Raw genomic sequence first — 17,242 nt, 5'->3', positions numbered from 1 at the left:
GACATATGCTTCCTTCCTTTTCTTAACCAAAACCTCAATTTCCAGCATTCCTTACACCTACCAGCCTTTCCTTTCACAGGAATATATTGTCTCTGGACTCTCGTTACCTCATTTCTGAAGGCTTCCCATTTTCCAACCGTCGAAAGTTCTTGCTTAATGCCATCAAAATTGGCCTTCCTCTAATTTAGAACTTCAACTTTTAGATCTAGTCTATCCTTTTCCATCACTGTTTTTAAAATAGTAAAATTATGGTTGCTGGCGCAAAGTGCTTCCCCACTGACACCTCAGTCACCTGCGCTGCCTTATTTCCCAAGAGTAGGTCAAGTTTTGCACCTTCTCTGGTCGGTACATCCACATACTGAATCAGAAAATTTTCTTATACACACTGAACAAATTTCTCTCCATCTAAGTCCTTAATACTATGGTAGTCCCAGTCTATGTTTGGAAATTAAAATCCCCTACCATAACCACCCTATTATTCTTGCAGATAACTGAGATCTCCTTACAAATTTGTTTCTCAATTTCCCTCTGACTGTTAGGCAGTCTCTAATACAACCCCAATAAGGTGATCATCCCTTTCTTATTTCTCAGTTCCATCCAAATAACTTTCCTGGATGAATTTCCAGGAATATCCTCCCTCAGCACAGCTGTAATGCTATCCCTTATCAAAAACACCACTCCCTCTCCTCTCTTGCCTCCCTTTGTTTCCTTCCTGCAGCATTTGTATCCTGGACCATTAAGCTGCCAGGCCTGTCCATCTCTGAATCATGTTTCTGTAATTGCTATGATGTACCAGTCCCATGTTCCTAACCATGCCCTGAGTTCATCTGTCTTCTCTGCCAAACATTTTAAATGACAAGCATCCCCAGAATTAGTAGTCACAACTCTGTTTCTGAATAAAATGTTCGGCTTGTTGTGGGGGAAAAACACCAGCCTCCGAGTCAGAATCTGGGTCCGATGACAGAATTTATTGCACAAGGAAATACTGGAACTCCGGGGTGAGAAAGACACCAACAGCAGTGGTCAGTTGCGAGTCTTGTCTCGACCCAGAGCACATGTCAAGTAACTTTTATACATCTTGCGATACAATAGGTCAGTGATGAGATTATTGACTTTGTAAGATGGTTTGTTTATGGCAATCATTGCAGAATCGTTGATAGTTTCGATACAGGCTTCATCAGTTCCAGCGCAGCCTTTGCTAATTTCTGTGTGGTCATTGTCAGTTTTAGCATAGACATTGCCAATTTCAACATCTACATGGAAATCCATTGCTGTCGTAATGGACGCTAACCACTCTTCCTGAGAAGGACGATAACTGCAGCCCTGGCTATTAACATTTCATATTGAGTCTGTATTAAGCTGTTAGCATTTCCATAAGTAGTGTTGGCTGGACCCAGACACTTCGGCGGGTAGTGTTCATTACTTACATGTATTCTCTCCCCTACCCGCCTTAAACTAATCAACTGGATTGTGAGTGCATTGTGCTGGCATTCTGGTGGCCCCAAGCAGTGCCTGTATCTGCTCTGCTGTTTCTCTCCATATTGTGATCTGGCAGCCATCTTGTGTGTAAAGTTGGCCAACTAATGGCTCAACGGGCATCTTGTATGTCCGTGTGCCTAGTGTCGCCCTGCCCCATGCCATCTCCCCCTCTTCAAGCTGATATAAAATCTGGTTTACAGTGATACCTCTTATTGAATCCTCCTATTACAATGATGCGATTTACAACATGCTTCAACACCAACTGAATGATTATGTACATACAATCAAATGAAAATTAGGCCAAATGGCCCTTTGAGTCAGCCATTCCCAAAAGACTTGAGAGGGAGCTGGTGATATATTTTTGACCTTGTTGGCACTCTGGGACTCCCCAACCAATGCTGCTATGTTTGCATCCAATCTTTGGCACCAGACAGGACTGCTCATCAACATCTTCATTCTGGATAACCCGAGAGGAATTCAGCCAGTATCATCACGTTTACTCCCCATAATAATATACTGTGCCCTATACGGCGATGTGGTATCTCTGGGTTGAAAAAAAAATTTTGATTGTGATTGTGACAGCCCTTTGGCTTCCCCCATCACCATCTGTTGTTATTACAAGTTTATGTCTGTAAAAGGTATTGGTGGAATTTCATGACTCCAAATATGAGCACCAAACCTTCTTTCTCCATTGGGTGTATTTAGGCTCTACATTAGCCAAAGACCCTGATGAATACAATATTTACTGGGTGTTCGTCTCCATTGGGCTACCCATGAGCTAATACTATCCCAATGCTGTCAATACCAGATTTAACTTGGGATCAATACCTTAAAGAAATCTTCACTCCCCTGAATTCTATGGTTTTGACTACATGACCAATTCTAAGGTTGACCGATCTTTTAAATTGTTGATACGAGTGCCAGGAATGAGGCCAGGTTATGTATGAACTTTCCATAATACTTCACCAACCCAAGGGAAGACCTAAGCTCCACAACAGACATGGGAGCTGGGCACCTTTGATCACTCACACTATCTTCCCACTGGTGCAATCGGACTTGTCAACTCTGTAGCCCAAGTAGGTCACTTGGGGTGCATGGAACACACATTTTTCCCGTCTAGAAGCATACACATAGGCTTGCAATACTCCAAATGGCAGTATCATACATTGGTACAAAGTCTTATGGGTATTAATTGCAGCATACATCTGAGAATCCTCATCTAACTGCAATTGCAAGTATGCGGCACATGCCCAGCTTCGTGAAGGATAACCTTCCTGCCAGCTTTGCATATAAACTCTCTATCCAAGGGATTGGGTATTTATCCAGCTATGAAAAGCAGTTTACCATTAACTTAAAATCCCCACAAAGACAATATGACCTGTGGCATAATTAGTACAACTGGTACTCCCCATTCTTCAAACTGAACTAGTTTGATGATTCCTTCACTTTCCAACCTTCTCTTTTTTGCCTGTAGGGCAAAGGACACTGGCTGGGCCATCCAGAATCATGGAATTGCTTCCTGGTCAACATGCAAGGTAACCTTGGCTTGCTTTATAGTCCTTAGTCTTTCCTGAAAAGCTTCCAGGTATAATTATGACTTCACTCAGGCAGCCATCTTCTAACTGAAAAATGTTAATCCAATCCAGGTGAATCTTTCTTAACGAATTTCATTCATCAAGCTTGGGCCGGAGCCTTTGACTAAAATCAGTGATAAGTGAACCAGCTGCTTCTCATAACTGACTGGAATTGAAGTTGTACTCTTCATCTGTAAAGGTTCACCGATATAGGTTCTCAGTCTAGACAAGGTCTTGCATAAGCTTAAGGGTTGGAATCCAGAGCAAATTTTGTTCTGCGGCAATAGCCATGCTGGTATTGACCTCCATTAGAACCAGGTGACCATTTATTTTGATTGGTTCTGATTTGGATGTTGCTAAGCAATTTAATTGTGCCAAATCAGATGTAGTTGAACTTTCCAGGGTGTGCACTCTCCTGAAACCAGCCTACCAATGTGGCACAATGGCTCAATGGTTAGCACTACTGCCTCACAGCACCAGACACCCAGGTTCAATTTCAACTTTGGGTGACCGTCTGGGTGGGTGTTGGCATGTTGTCCCTGTGTCTGAGTGGGCTTCTTCTGGGTGTTCTGGTTTCCTTCCACAGTCCAAAAATGTGCAGGTTAGGTGGACTAGCCATGCTAAATTACCTACTGTGTCCAGGAATGTGTAGGTTAGGTGGGTTAGCCATGGGAAATGCAGGGTTACAGGGACAGGGTGGGGGTCTGGCTGGGATGGTTTTGGCAGATTGGTGTGGGCTTAATGGGATGAATGGCTCGCTTCCACACTGTGGGGATGCTATGATTCTATGAGTTCTCTTACTCAATTTAAGTCTGTGGGACTCTTTTGCTGTCTTGAGACTGCATACTAGCAGCAACTACAATGGCTTCCCAGCCTGGATCCTGAAGAAAATGTTAACTTTTTAGCTAAAGCTTTGCTTTGTTTCGGTGTTTTGCTGGGGGCTGACCTAGAGTCCCTCTGTTCAGGATATGTCCTGAGTGAGGCAATGCAATTGTTCCCCAAGCTCAGTTGGACTGATGAGGGCATCCATTTCCATTGGAATATCCTGCAACTCATATGGTCCACTTGCTGCATTTTCCTTGGCACAGGATACAATACATGCTTGAAGTCCAGTCGGGCTTCAGCTAGTAGACACTTTTGCGTGGTTACATCACTAAATCCTATTCTCATTGCCACTGAAATAACTCCACACAAGTATCCCATCACCAAGTCATCCTTTAACTACACGTGGAGAGTCTTTGACACTGATCCAACTAGCTCAGAGCCAACTCAGAATCAACAGGATGCCTGACGTCCTGTTTATGTGTCAGGGATCCCTGATTGGACGAGGTTAGCAGCACCAATAAGGGAGCTCGTAACAAGAGGTCCATCTGGCTGATCTCATTACAAATCACTATATTCTGAAAGGCTGGCTGTTAATATAGCAAAAATCACTGATAAAAATCACTCAAAAGTTAACGTGCTGGGTTATCTGATAATTGCCAGGAAAGTTAACCAAAATTTGTCTTCATTCTAATACTTAGGACCACAATTCCCCATCCCCACCCTCCTCCGAGTATCTTCCCTCCTATCTTCCAATTCCAGTTCTTTCTTTGCCAAGAGGGCCCAAGTCTGCCTGTTCCAATCATATTTTCAGTTACACAGGTGGTATACACAAGGTATACACAAAGTGGGTGTGTTAAGATATCACCCCACATCATGAAATTACATCTGGCTCTGGGTGTCCAGTCAAGACAAGCACCTCAGCAGAGTGACAGAGTTAAACTTGCTTTCCAACGAGCAATGCTACCAACATTCATTTCAATAGGGAAACATATGACGACATCACTTATTCTAGATTGGTTCCATGCCACAATTTTAAGCTACACATTGATTAATGCAAGCTTAGCTAGCTTGGAACAGTGAAGAAGTTCTAGGGAGCAAGAAACTGGTGCAAGCTGTGTAAAGCAGATAGAATACAACAGAACTGAAATTTGTCACATGTACTTTTACATGAAAATACAGTGAAAAGTTTTAAAAGTCACCCCACTGTGGCACTTACATTAATAACAGAAGTCATACATAATTTCATTTTTGTCTTTTACTATTAAGACAAAGGTCATAACAATTCAGTTCACAGCTCCTTAGGGAAAGCTGATTAAAGAATGGTGGATTACCTCAAAAATACAGACAGGACAAGACTGCCATGCCAGGCTGAGACCATCACTCTAAACAAGACTGCCTGCCAGGCTGCTGGAACACCTGGAAGCTGAAGACTAAGATCTCCGCACAGAGTTTGCATTTGCTCGTTTCTGGGTAAAATAAACATGTTCCTTTCAATTGTTTTTTTCCCCCCAAAATAATGATAGCCAATGAATTAGCATTTTCCAATTTGTTGTACATAGGCATCAATGAGCAACAGAGTGGAAAGAAATAACCATATCCTAACCCACACAAAACAAATTACATTGCTGGCAGAAACAATTGAATATAAAAGGAATAATTAAGGTTATCCAATTCCTTCCAGGCTGTACTCATATATTAGTCCTATTAGTTAGATGTTCACTTGCATATTTATTTTCAGGTGGTGGACATTAATTGGGTGCTCATTTATATACACACACATGTGCAAGCACGTTACAACTACAGTTGTACGTATGCATGTTTTGATTTAATAAATACATTCAGCAATGGCAGACAGCTTTGGAACTTCAACAGCCTTTATTTTCTATTCACCAGATGCAGATCTACAACATAGACCCACTCAAAGAGACATGAGAGTACATTTTGCTGACCAGCCCAGCTCACACTTAGAATTCCTTCTTACCTCCTACACTACACGGATACCCAATCTGCACTTTATTTATCACATAGAAGAGCTCTGTAAAGCTAATCAACATTCATTAGTTCTTTTTCACAAGTTCCAAGACACTGAATAGCTAACTGGGCAGTAGTCCTATAAGACGTGTTTGCTGCTTGGCCAAAAATACTGAAGATTTCAGCATTGATTCTGTGACGTGTCCATTTTACACATCTCTGCTCTTCACTCCACACAAACACTGCTGTGTCAAGTGTTAGGATTACTGCGCTTTGTATGTCATTTCCTGGTCTACAGTGCAGCCACTGGCAAAACAACCTGGCATAAGATACAACACATTAGATTCTGTTAGATTCCCTACAGTATGGAAACAGGCCCTTCAGCCCAACCAATCCACACTGACCCTCTGAAGAGTAACACACCCAGGCCTATTTCCCTCTGACTAATGCATCTAACACTATGGGCAATTTAGCATGGCCAATTCACTTAATCTGCACATTCTTGGATTGTGGGAGGAAACCGGAGCACGCGGAGGAAACCCATGCAGACACGGAGAGAATGTGCAAACGCCACACAGACGTCACCCAAGGCTGGAATGACCCTGGGACCCTGGTGCTGTGAGGCAGCAGTGCTAACCACTGAGCCACTGTGCCACCCTAGAACGATACTGGAGTGTCCTCGTACCTTTTGCTTGCAGGTTTCTGGTTTGGGATTAGAACCTACAGCCCTCAGAATCCAAGGTGAAAGCTCTACCCTTTGGGTACAAAAGCTCTGTCATGTTGGTTTCTGAAAGGAGTTGTTTCTAAAACAAAGAAGCACTTGCTTCGTTCATTGCTTTCAGCTGTTGAATCTGCTCAAGTTTTCCAAATGCAAAGTCATTTCCAAATTCAGCTCCATTAAAACATTATGGTTTTGTTCTAGCACAGCGTAAATAAAATATAGAGGATTCTACTTTAAAATGTCACAAGAAATGCATATAGAAATGAGAAAAAATATAATATAAAGATGATAAAACCCTCTATTTCTATTTAGTTTGAGATCGAAGTTATTTCTACTAAATGTATATTGGCATATTTACTTACAATTGAACTGATGATTAAGGTAATTTGAGAAGAAAGCCATGAAGTGATAGTCAGTTTGGTGGGGTTTTTGTCAGAAAACTAGTCTGTTTTTTAGAAGTGTTATGAATTTTTGAAAAGATCTAGAAGAGTCTGTGACCTTGGATTAGACTTATTAGACAAACTGAGCCTTCAGAAGGAGACTATTATTCTAATCAAAGGTGCAAGGAATAAAAACAGAAAACATTGGAAATACTGAGACAATATAAATGACTGAGGCTATTTTGAAAGTCTATTCCCATTCCTGGATGGTATCATAGGTTGAACAACAGCATTCATTTCAATTTTGAGCAGAATTTCTACCTTTGATTACTGTGGCTGTTTTTGTCACACATATTTCAAGCTCCCCTGGCTTGCCTCATTTTCCATTCTCTCTAAATTAGTCTTGTGCAAATCCCTGTTCACCCCTTGCACCATTGATAACTTCAACTGATTATCACTGCCATGACAGTTATACAAACCTGTTTCACAGCTCACCGAACTACATATTAATCAATTCAATGCAAGAGGCCTAACAGGTAAGACAAATGAACTCAGGGCATGGTTTGGAACATAGGACTGAGATATCATAGCAATTACAGAGACATGGCTCAGGAATGGACACAGAACTGGCAGCTTAATGTTCCAGGGTATAAATGCTATAGGAATGGTGGTTGGGGTGAAGGGGGCAACATGAAAAGGAGGGGGAAGTGGTGTTTTTCATGAGGGATAACATTACAGCTGTACTTTGGCAGGATATTCCTGGGAAGTTATTTGGGTAGAACTGAGAAATAAGAAAGGGATGATCACCAAAAGGGGATTGTACTATAGATCCCAGACAGTCAGCAGGAAATTTAGAAACAAATTTGTAAGGCGATCTCAATGCCAGGAGTATCTGGAATAAGGTGGGTGAACTTGCAGCATGGGTTGGTACCTGCGATTTCAATGTTGTGGCCATTTCAGAGACATAGCTAGAGGAGGGACAGTGATGGTTGTTGCAGATTCCAGAATTTAGATGTTTCTGTAAGAACAGAGATGATGTAAAAGAGGGGGTGGTTTGGCATTGTTAACCAAAGGTAGTATTACAGAAGCTGAGACAACTTTGAGGACTCATCCACTGAGGTAGTTTGGGCTGAGGTTAGAAACAGGAAAGGAGAGGTCACCTTGTTGGGAGTTTTCTAAAGGCCTTCAAATAGTTCGAGGATGTAAAGGAAAGGATAGCAAAGATGATTCTCGAGAGAGTACAGGGTAGTTGTTATGGGGGACTTTAACTTCCCCAATATTGACTGGGAATACTATAGATCAAGTAGTTTAGATGGGTCAGTTTTTGTTCAATGTGTGCAGGAGGGTTTTCTGACACAGTATGTAGACAGGCCAACAAGGGTCAATGTCATATTGTATTTGGTACTGGGGAATGTACCTGACCAGATGTTAGATTTGGAGGTCGGTGAGCACTTTGGTGATAGTGACCATAATTTGGTTACATTTACAATAGCAATGGGCAGGGTTAGGTATATACCGGAAGGAAAGAGGTAAAACTGGGGGTGGGGGTGGGGAGTCTCTTCCCTGGGGTGGGGAAGTCCAGAACTAGAGGGCATAGGTTTAGGGTGAGAGGTGAAAGACATAAAAGGGATCTAAGAGGCAACTTTTTCATGCAGAAGGTTATAAGTGTATGGAATGAGCTGCCAGAGGAAGTGATGAAGGCTCATACAATTGCAACATTTAAAAGGCATCTGGAAGTGTATATGAATAGGAAGAGTTTGGAGGGATACAGGCCGGATGCTGGCAGGTGGGACTAGATTGGGTTGGGATATCTGGTCGGCATGAAAGAGTTGGACCGAAGGGTCTGTTTCTGTGCTGTACAGTTATTTGCAAGAATAATAGGGTTGTTATGCTAAGTGATTTTAATTTTCCAAACATCGACTGGGATTGCCATAGCATTAAGGTCTTGCATGAAAGGAATTTGTTCAGTGTTACAAGAAAATTTTCTTATGCAGTATGTGGATGTACCTCCTAGAGAAGGTGCAAAACCTTGGGAAATAAGACAGGGCAGGTGACTGAGGTGTCAGTGGGGAAGCACTTTGGGGCCAGAGACCACATAATTCTATTAATTTTAAAATAGTGATGGAAAAGGAAATACCAGATCTAAAAGTTAAAGTTCTAAACTGGAGGAACACCAACTTTGACTGTATTAGGCAAAAGTTGATTTTTTTTTTGCAGGGGAAGGGGCAGCAAGATGTTCGCAGGTAAAGAGACGACTGGAAATGGAAGCTTTAAAAAAAGAGATAACAGGAGTCCAGAGACAATAAGTTCCTGCTAGGATTAAGGGCAAGGCTGGTAGGTGTAGGGAATGCTGGATGACGACAGAAATTAAGGTTTTGGTGAAGAAAAAAGGAAGCATATGTCAGGCATTGACAGCAGGGACCAAGTGAATACCCAGAAGAGTATAAAAGGCAGTAGGAAGGAAATCAGGGAAAGCAATAAGGGGATAGGAGATAGCTTTGGTAACTAGAGTTAAGGAGAATCCAAAGGGATTCTACAAATACATTAAGGACAAAAGAGTAACTAGGGAGAGAATAGAGCCCCTCAAAGATCAGCAAGGCGGCCTATGTGTGGAACCACAAGAGACAGGGAAGATACTAAACGAGTATTTTGCATCAGTGTGCTCTGGAGGAGAATATAGAAGATTGAGAACTTGGGGAAATAAATAGTGACATCTAGAAAAATGTCCATGAGAGGCATGGTGTTGATGGACGTCTTAAAACATATAAAGGTGGATAATTCCCCAGGACCTGATCAGACGTAGCCTAGAAAACTGTGGGAAGCTAGGGAAGTGATTGCTGCACCTCTTGCTGAGATATTTGCATCGATAGTCACAGGTCAGGTGCCTGACGACTGGAGGTTGGCTAATGTGGTGCCACTATTTAAGCCAGGGAACTATAAACTGGTGAGCCTGACATCGGTGGTAGGCAAGTTGTTGGAGGCAATACTGAAGTACAAGACTTACATATTTTTGAAAAGGCAAGGACTGATTCGGGATAGTTAACATGGCTTTTTGCATGGGAAATCACGTCTTACTAATTTGATTTTTTTTAAAAAAGTATCAAAGAGGATTGATGAGGGCAGAGCAGTGGAAGTGACCTATGTTGACTTCAGTAAGGCATTTGACAAGGTTCCTCATGGTAGACTGGTTTGTAAGGTTAGATCACATGGAATACAGGGAGAACTAGCTATTTGAATGCAGAACTAGCTCGAAGATAGAAGACAGAGGGTACTGGTGGAGGGTTGCTTTTCAGACTGGAGACCTGTCACCAGCAATGTGCCACAAGGATTGGTGCCAAATCCGCTCCTTTCCATCATTTATATAAACGATTTGGATGTGAACATAGGAGGTATGGTAAGTAGGTTCGCAGGTGACACCAAAATTGGAAGTGTAGAGGACAACAAAGAAGGTTACATCAGAGTCCATCAGGATCTTGATCAGAAGGCCAAGGAATGGCAGATAGAATTTAATTTAGATAAATGTGAGGGGCTGCATTTTGGAAAGGCAAATCAGGGGAGAACTTATACACTTAATGACAAGATCCTGGAGAGTGTGCTGAACAAAGAGACTTTGGGGTATAGATTCTTTGTTCCTTGAAATTGGAGTCCAGGCAGACAGTATAGTGAAGAAGGTATTTGACATGCTTACCTTTATTAGTCAACTTATATTATGAGTATAGGAATTGGGAGGTCATGATGCAGCTATACAGCTCATTGGTTATGCTACTTTTCAAATCCTGCATATCATTCTGGTCTCCCTGCTAGAAGAACAATGTTGTGAAACTTGAAAGGATTCAAAAAATATTTAAAAGGATTTGCCAGGGTTGGAGAGTTTGAGCTGCAGGAAGGGGCTGAATAGGCAGGAAGTGTTTTTTTCTGGAGGGTCAGAGACTGAGGGGTCACCTTATAGAAGTTTATAAAATCAGGAGAGGCATGGTTAGGATAAATAGCCACGGTCTTTTCCCTGGAATGGAAAAGATCAAAACTAGAGACCATAGGTTTATCATGGGAGGGGAAACATTTAAAAGGATCTAAGGAGCATATTTTTCTTGCAGAGGATGGTGCATGTATGGAATGAGCTGCCAGAGGAAGCAGAGGAGGCTGGTACAATTATAACATTTAAAAGGCAGCTGAATGGGTATACAAATATAAAGGGTTTAGAGGGATATGGGCCAAGTGCTGGCAAATGGGGCTAGACTAATGTGGAATATCTGGTCGACATAGATGAGTTGGACCAAAGTATCTGTTTCCACGCTGTATAGCTCTATGACTATTTTATAAAACACATTCGCTAGTTTGGGTAGTCCCCAAGAAATGTTCAGTAATCAGGATTAGCACTTAAAATATTTCAAACTGTCTCTCAGAAAATAGTACCTCAAGAAAAATTATTTGCATTCCTCACTAAAGACAACATCCAGCCATAAATAAATTGAGAAGACCTTAACTGCTCTTTTAAAAAGATACTAAGTTATGTGAAAAATTACAATCACCAGACATGATGTGCATTGATGTTTAATTCAGTTAAAACTTCCATTTTAATTAGTCTATACATCTACATCATGACTTCTGCAAATCATTCATTTTTATGGCTGTGACTAATTTTAACCATAAAATTCATTCTCCCAAATATTCAGCTTCCATCAAATGGGGTTTCCCTTCCTAAAACAAAGATTTCATCTCTATTGCTATGCTATTCCTCAAGCACTGATAACTTATTTTCCCCATTGTACCCAAGATATTCTTCATGCATGGATTCAGGCAGCAAGCATTAATGAAATATCAAATGACAGGACAGCATTGCATTATCATGTCCAATTCGGTTTTCATCGAGTGCACTTTTATTGCCCCTTCCAACTGGAGATGCCAAAAATAAAATTAGAACTAATGTTATGACAGCCAGATTATCAAAGAATAAGTATAGTGTGGAGACATCAAACATAATTTTGCAAAACTCTTTAAGAACAATTCGCAATCTTATTCAAGAAAGGGGTATATTGCAAATCAAGAAATCATAGGGTAACTTGTCTTATATTGGTTACATATAAATTTAATGAATGTAATGAAGTCTTAGCTCAGTCAATAATAATCGCATTGGGTTTTTGTTTTATCCAAAGATGAAGCACAAATATATTGGTCTGGGAGCTACAATTAGAGTGCAGAAGGAAGTCAATCACCCCACCATGTCCACATTGGCTCTCCAAATGGCTTGAATTATTTTCCTGCTCTTTTGCCCATAACCCTGCACATTATATCTACACTAATAGTCATCTAATGCCATCTTGAATATCTCGATTTAACCTGGCTCTATTACACCATGTGTTCATGTGCAGGCCAAGTGTTCCAATCTGAACCATTTAGTCTGTTAAGTTTTTTCTCACGTTACATTACTGTCTTTTGAAGAGTACCAAATCGGTTTCCTCTTATTCTTGATCTTTTCATGAGTGGGAACAGTTTCTCTCTGCCTCTGTCCTGATAACTCAATTCGCAAAACTGCAATCAAATTTCCTTTCAGCATTCTCCTCTCTAGGAAAAACTTCTTGAACCTATATTAATGCTTCATCTATTTAAGTAATGTACCTCTATTTTCACAAGCCAATTTTAGTGCTTGTTTCTCAAAGTGTAAACAATGCAACTCTCTGATGCAAAGAGGACTTGAAGTATTGTTATATACCAGACCAGACCAGCTCATAATATTTTAAGGCAGCCTAGACCCTAATTTTTTCTTATTTTAAAAGACACATGAAATGTCTGTTCCAGATACAATGTGACATTAAAGAAAAACACATTTTATTTAAACTTTGTAGTTAAAATACAAGCGAAGAAAGAAATTTAGAATAACTTAACCCTATTGGAAAACTTAACAGATACAATAATATTACTAATTAACTGTTCCAATTAGTAACATCCCACAAACAAGCCCCTTGGCAAAAAAGGAAAATTCAGACATATTCTCACATTTTTGAATCCAGGAGAAAAGAAAATTCAAGAGAAAATTCAGAGACTGTAACAGCCAAGAGACGTTCACTGAAACTTCCAACTCTGTTGACATCCCAGAATCTTCTGATGCTACTGAAAAACCAAGTCAGAAATCCTAATCTAGGTGAGCTGGCCACACCCATTCAGGCTGTTTAAAAAGCTCCAAGGCCTCCCAACATATTTACTCAAGTGGCCTTAACTAGCCAGCTTGGCTCCTCTCGTTCAATCTGTCTCTTAAAAGAAACCAGGAAAAAATAATCTCAAAGCTACAGTATTGTCACAATTCCAAGAGCCTATATTTACAAATGATCAAATATTTGTTTCAGACATGGGTGGATGGTACATAACTTGTCCTTACCCATGATGATGTAATGGGGAGGGTTGGCAATTTCAGTCAGATGGGTGCACTTCCTGTCCAGGAGTCTGTGAACTTTGTGCCCATGCTTCAAGCGTAAAAGTCTCCTACGTCAACCAACGTCTAGGCCAAAAAGAGGCTTTCTTTTCTGACTATTAAGAAAAGAGAAATTATACTTTTGATAGTGAATAAGTATAAATTTATTAGGCTGGTCAAAATGCAATAAAAATAAACAATTCCATTAAAAGAGCAAAATGGCTTATTTATGCTGCAAATTCTGTAAACAGTGTTTCAATTGAACTCAGTAAAGATGAGGGATAAAACCACAGCAACTCCTATGCTTGGAGTGTGGGTTCTGGTCTCAGCTGCTGCAGAGATGTATCATAATACCTCTGAGCAAGTTGATTTAAAAAAACCTATAGATCCTTGGATTGGTGCTAGATAAATTTGAATGCCATGCCCAGAAAGCATGGAGAGCATGAAGAGAGAGATCCTCAAATCTTTTATTAAAAAAAACTGTTTTATCTCACTTAAATTAGTTTTCAAATGAGCACAATGGACTAGATTACAAGCATTTGTTAAAGGTGCTTTTCTGTACATGCATCCGATGCTATAGTCTTAGTTACTGTGCCTTCCCAAGAGAGTCACACGGGCTAACTTTTCTGATTTTTCACACTAAACTTCAAGAAACAAACTCCGGGCTTTGATTACATTTAAGCTGTGAAACAGCACATCTACTGACATGGCTCTTTTCTTCTGAACTGCCACCATAGACTTAGAAGCAGAAGTAGGCCATTCAACCCAGTGAGTTCACTTTAACATTCAATGAGGTTATGATTGATTGGATAATCCTCAACTGTACTTTTCTGCCTTTTTATTGATAACCACTGATTCACTTGTTAAATATTTGTCCATCTTAGCCTTGAATATAATGACCCATCGTCTGCAGCCCTCTTTGATTAAGAACTCCACAGATTTACGAACTTCAGAAGAAATTCCTCCTTATCTCTATTTTAAATGTGCAATCCCCTCCTCTGACATTGTGCCCTCTGGCCCTGGATTCTCCCACAAGCGAAATGACCTTTCTGCACATACCCTTCAAACTCCCTTTAGAATCTTCTGTTTCAATAAGGTCACTTTGCATTTTACTAAACACCAATGAGTACAGGCTCAACCTACTCAACCTCTCCTCATAAAACAGTCCTTTCATACCCAAGTTCAACCAAATGAACCTTTTTTGGAGTGCACCCAATGCTAGCATATCTTTTCTTAGATAGAGGTCCAAAACTGTTTACAGTATTCTAGGTGTGGTGTAATAAGTACCTTGTATTGTTTTAGCAAGACTTTCTCATTTTTATACTCCAATCCCCTTGAAATTAAGGCCAACAATCAATTTTCTTTCATTTGTATGTTAACTTATTGTGATTTATACAGGTGGACTCACAAATCCCTGTGTTGTAGCTTTCTGTAATCTCTATCTCTCTATTTAAATAATGTTTACCTATCCTATTCTTCCTGTCAAAGCACATAACTTCACATTTTCTCATGCTATACTCCAACTGCCAGGCATTTTCCCCCCCACTATCTTAACCTGTCTCCAACTGCTTCTGTAACCATGTTTCTACCTGCTTCTAGCCCTGGCCTCTCATCTGTAAGTCAAAACACACATCAACAATGAGCAGGAATGATCCCCTCACAGTGTTTTTGAATTATTTGGCCTAAGTCTCATAATAATTTGGAAAAGCTGTCTTTAGGTCAGTTCTAAATGACTTTCTGAACCTTCCTTTAAAAAAAAAGAGCCTTTAACAGCACTGAAAATCATAAACCCATTTAATTCAACTTTAAAATCAAGTTCCCAAAGAACAATGCATTATACAATGTCACCAAGTACCTTTAATGGTCTGCATGTAACATCAACTAAAAGAAAGTGTGGGCTGCAGTTGCTGGAGATCAGTGTTGACACTGTGCTGCTGGAAAAGCACAGCAGGTCAGGCAGCAGAGGAGCTGAAGGGCTTTTGCCCGAAACGCTGATTCTCTTGCTTCTCAGATGCTGCCTGACCTGTTGTGCTTTTCCAGCACCACTCCCTCTGATACATGTAACATCAGAATAGTAAACAGCAAAGCTGCTCGAGGCCTAGCTTGCGCCTGCCTCTGGTCTCAATCTCATTCAAAAGTCTGATTTCTGGAAAGAATCCTACATTTATTTTGCAATTGAATTCCCAGCATATAGCTGTTGGACCATAAACTGCAATTCAACATTCACCAAGTCGCCGTGCAAAGGATCTCTGCATATGACCAACAGATAGGCATTCCAGTACAGATGTACTGGAATCTAATTCACCTGAATTAAAGGCAGTTAATTCTTAAAGTAATTTGTAATTGTAAACTCCTCTTTCCCTTCATTCTTCCTTATGCATATCCATGTGTGTGGGTCACAAGTTATATCCTCATATCCAATCGATAGTGTCTTTTTTTTCCCCCGGACTAAATTCTTGAGTCATTTATATTTAAAAAATGGAGTTCACAAACAGAAGGTTGAGGAGCAACACACCACGGCATTTTAGGAAAGGAATAGAAACTAAAATAAAGTAAGAAATTTTAAAACCATCTGTGTTACAGACAGAAGAGGAGACCCAGTAAACCAATCGAATTCACTTCCCCTAGTCAGTGACACAGGTCATGAATAGTTTCCTTCAGTGCCACACATTCATACACCCATTTTCCCTTCAAGTATTCTAAAAAAATCTTAAATTTCTCATGACAATTTGGGTCTGTTGAATTAATAATGCCTAATCTTGAAGGAGTGTATTTCAAACTGAGTAGATTCATTTTGTGGAATTTGAATGGTACTATGTTTTATAATTGTCTATTTTTCGGGAAAAACAGTGTTTATTAGGTTGCACTTGTGTCCTGTGAATCTTTTGTACGTAATAAAGAAACCCTGGTCTGAACTGGGAGATAAATGCAAGAACTGAAATACAACCTCTTATAGCTAACTGCAGATTACAGTTACAGCATCAAAAAAGAAAGTGTGTTACAGGCAGGTCACATGTGACCTTTAATCCCAAGGGTCTTTTTAATTCATTATTATTTTTGTGAACTGAACAGTTCTGCATAAACATCACCATTTTGGCCAACTGACTGTACTTCTGAAGGTTTTTGAGGGTAGCTTGGCTGAAAACCACAAAGATTTACAAATTTAGACTACATATTGAGGAATTTAGAATTATAGACAGATTTGTAGAACTAAAGGAAGATGGCATACGTAACTTATTGCCGATAGGTGTGCGATATTGCCTTTTAAGAGATAAACCAAAGAAGAAAATATACATTCAACAGAAAAACACGGAAGGTTGCAGAGAAACAGACAGTTAGGATGTAAATATAGATAGCTGGAACTATGAATATATCCATTTCGAAAATTACCATGCCATTACGAATTATAAATACTGACACAAAGACATTATGGAAGTGCATTATTTTAGATGGTCCATTACCGAAACAGGGAGATCCACAGGGATGAATCAAAGGAAACAAAAATATAGGGAGATGGTGCAACAAAGGCAATGTCATTGAATTAGCTACCTGGAAGCTGAGGATTTGCCCGCAGGATGTGGCTCAAATATTCTCCTTGTCTATAGTTAAGGCAGAGACAGGTTCTTGATCAGTATGAGAATTGAGGATTACAGAGAAAAGGTAGGAAAGTGGATATAAGCAATGTCAGATCAGCCATTCTTCTATTGTTGGCGCAACAGACTCGAGGGGCTGAATGGCTGACTCCTGTTCCTATTTTTTATGGTATTAAAAGGAGATGTACGCAATTGTTTTCAGAAATTATAACAAGTTTCAAGAAAGTGAAGGAAAGATCACTACCTCCAGTTGTGGAATAAGTGACAACAATTTTAATTGAGAATCTATTAAT

At 40.1% G+C, this 17,242-nt stretch overlaps 1 protein-coding gene across 10 annotated transcripts in view; it reads right to left on the bottom strand.

Moving 5' to 3' along the window:
- sipa1l1 (signal-induced proliferation-associated 1 like 1) overlaps nt 1–17,242 on the bottom strand; it is a 415,651-nt gene that overhangs the window by 168,177 nt on the left and 230,232 nt on the right. For 8 of the 10 annotated variants that reach the window (XM_087990088.1, XM_043698149.2, XM_043698153.2 and 5 more), the window contains one exon: nt 13,324–13,472. The exons of the other annotated variants lie outside the window; for them this stretch is intronic. The gene's annotated coding sequence lies outside the window, so the exon portion shown is untranslated. The remainder of the gene's footprint in view (nt 1–13,323; nt 13,473–17,242) is intronic. 10 annotated transcript variants of the gene reach the window in all.

This window comes from Chiloscyllium plagiosum, unplaced genomic scaffold (assembly GCF_037043375.1).
Source record: "Chiloscyllium plagiosum isolate Xiang-an unplaced genomic scaffold, Cpla_swu_hap1 HiC_scaffold_8, whole genome shotgun sequence".
NCBI classification, from domain to species: Eukaryota; Metazoa; Chordata; class Chondrichthyes; order Orectolobiformes; family Hemiscylliidae; genus Chiloscyllium; species Chiloscyllium plagiosum.
Note: the sequence above shows the minus strand (reverse complement) of the source record. Positions and strands in the feature narration are given on the sequence as shown.